The sequence below is a fragment of the Cynara cardunculus genome, assembly GCF_001531365.2.
Source record: "Cynara cardunculus var. scolymus isolate 2C chromosome LG 6, CcrdV1, whole genome shotgun sequence".
Lineage (NCBI taxonomy): Eukaryota > Viridiplantae > Streptophyta > Magnoliopsida > Asterales > Asteraceae > Cynara > Cynara cardunculus.
The window spans coordinates 16,175,759-16,179,225 of record NC_037533.1 but is presented as its reverse complement, the minus strand read 5'-3'; positions in this window follow the sequence as shown (position 1 = coordinate 16,179,225).

Sequence of the window (3,467 nt, the reverse complement as noted above, 5' to 3'; positions counted from 1 at the left end):
TATATATATATATATATATATATATATATATATATATATATATATATATATATATATATATATATATACATGGTTCAAACAAAAACACCACTATTATACAAAATGTGAGAACACTTATGCACGGGCCTCCAAATTAATATTAATCCATAACAAACATTAGAATAATATAATTAAATCAGTATTTATCAACAATTTATAGTCATCTTATATTCGTCTTTATATCTTAAATGTTGTTGAAATCATCGAAAACTTCTTATGCAGATGCCTCCGCTTGTCGATGATTCATATCGAAACTCCATCAAATCACGAAATACATGTAAAATTAAACCAAACGAGCCTAGTATAATCTCACCCAAAGGTATCGTGTGAATCATAAATGCATGTAAGAAAGTAGTAACATCGCGCCTCAAGTGATACATTCAGAAATTTTGGTGACTGGGGTTCGCTTTTAAGCAAATAAAATTATTTATTGGCTTCTACCCTATACTCAAGCCAATTACGAGCTTGATACGGGATTGATTATTCAAACGATTAATGATCGATCAAATTAATTTCTATAGGCATCGAACAAGTAGAGCTAGATTGCAAGATACCACCATTATGTTGATTTTTTTTCCTTTTCTGAAATCATTCCTTTATTCTAGTGACATAATAAAAACAAGTTACGTTTCAATAAACTATAACCTACCACTCTAAACATATAAATAACGTCATGTAATTACAGCATGTATAACATCGAACTCTAATCTATAAATAACTTTAAGGATTTGTTTGTTTACCTCTTAACAGTTCCATTAAGAGGAAACATCTTAATCATTAAGAGGTAAATGGTGTTTGGTAAAAAAAGAACTGTCTTTTAAAGGTTACTTTAACATCTGAGCGATTAGTTTATCCGGGTCTCTTCAAACCATTCAGAGCTATGTTTTTCCAAGACTACCCACTCCTTAATTTCCTCACATCGCCCATGAATATGTCGCTCATGCTTTTCAGGTACATGTCTCAGTATTGATTCATAGCCATTTGTTTTGTTCAATCGATATGTTTTTGTTCGATTCTTAACCATCTGTTTCGGTTCAAATGATTTGTTTCTGTTCGATTCATAACCATTGATTGAAACCACTGATTGAAACCACTGATTGAAACCATAAGTTTGCATCGATTGAAACCATAAGTTTGCATCGATTGAAACCAATCACATTAAACCACTGATTGAAACCAACTGCTCATCTCATCTCGTTTTACATTTGTTTGTGTTCAAACGATTTGTTTCTCTTCAACTCATAACCATTGACCGAAACCATAGATTGAAACCATCTTTATTGTACTTAATTTATAAGATCAAAAAATGAAGTGTCATATCTAAAGGAGTTGTAATAAGTTTACAAGATATTTTTTTAAAAGTGTCTTATAAAATTGCTACTACGACACTTTGTATGAAAAATGTTTTAAAACTCATGTTAAGACGTCTAAAAGTGTCCTATAAACTTATTATAACGTCTTTTGATAGAACGCTTTAATTTTTAGTCCTATAAATTAAGTCCTATAAAAGTGGTCTATTAAGACGCTTAGAAATTAGTGGTGTCCTACAAACCTAGTTTTATTGTAGTATATTAGAGACTGAATCCAAAACCAGCCCCATGATCAATATACACAGTTGGAGAATTTTGCCTATATGTTAACATTATGTATATCGACCTTGAACTCTGATTTATGTCATGTTGGCTAAAGATTATAATGGGCATCACAAGCAGACTCTTTGTTCATTAATACAAAGGGTTAAAATAGTAATTTGTTGTCATTCACACTGTCCATTCAGAACAGTTACCAAACAACCATATTTTATTATACATTATATCATACATAGCCTCTCAATCTTTCTAACCACTTAATCATTCTACATCAAACCATTCAACAACTATCAGATGGACCTTGAAACATATATTTCGATTACCCTAACTTTATGAGCATATAAATACGATTAACACAAATATTTATAAAACCTTAACTTTATCAATGAACATCTAATTCTAAATATTTCTTTAATTTATTAAAAAACAAATATTTTATATTTAAATAATAAATAATCTAAACAGAAGACTAAAAAAATTATCTAGAGATGGTAACAAGAATAATAGAAAAATAAACCACAAAGGTGGTGCCTGATTGGTTTAAACTTGGCTCCAAAAGTCAAAAGTACCAGGAGGTCCCAGGTTCAAATCTAATGAGGAATAAAAATCCCCTTGTGGCCACGGATGTTCAAATGCGGTGACTCCGGACTATCTGCAAAGCAGGTGATCGTCCTGAAATTAGTCGGCTCGTATAGCGGGTTGGATATTTAGGTTAATAAAAAAAATATATAAAATAATAGGCAAATAGAGAAAAAGAAGAATGTGGAGTTATACAGTTTTTAACGGGTCATTAAGGTTAAATAAATTGAGTAAAATAAAATTATAAAGACAACTTATTTATTTTCGGTCTTCACCGGGTCAAGAGACCCCATTACAAGATGCGGCTACGCCATTGATCGCCTCATATACAATGTTACGTGGACGTTTAAGTAAGGACCAACGAGGGTGTACGTTGTGCACACCATATATGCGATGACTATCGTTTCGTCAACATAACTTCACGTAATGTCAACCTATCGCTGCCATTAGCAAGTCTTCGAAACTTCTTCTCTATAGCTGCTACCTCTTCTTTGTTGACCAACCCCTTATCGATTAGCTCTTGAAGCTTCCTTTGGAATCATCAAAGTAGGTATTACTTAATAAATCAACATAAAACATATATCAGAGCATTTTCAATGGCTTCTTTAAAATGGGGATTTTGAACCAATATTTTGCTTCTAAAGCTTCCTCAAAACTATCTTCAAAATGGATAAAGTAGAAGAAAAATGACGGATCTGACCATCACAATTGCATACCTATGTTAAATCTGATAATTTTTCTCTCTTTTTTAGTCAAGTCCATAACATTTACGAAGAAACATTTGGGTAAACACCAGAAAGAAATGAGCAGAAGACCAATTTTGATGTCCTAAATAGCTATTTGAGTCAATTTTCTATTATGTTATTACGGAAGACATTCCGTCCCATGTGACACCATATAGCACTCACTTTATGGATCTCGAGACTCTCTTGTATGACATGACTCAAAATTAAAGTTAAACTGAACCGAATAGCCAATTCTTCAACGAACATCATTTTTTACCCATCTTTTCAATTGAATTTACATTTTACGTAGAGTTTATGCCAATATCTTACATATTTAGATTAACTCGATTTTCAGATTAAAAATATAATAAAAATAGATATTTTTACGTAAAGATCCAAAATTTTGTGTAAAAAATATACCTAAGGATATTTTTTACCACCGGAAATCAGTCTTTACGTAAAAGATCTGCATAAAAAATACTAATAATGTATTTGATAATGAAATTGATTATTTTAATCAATTTCCCAAAATTAA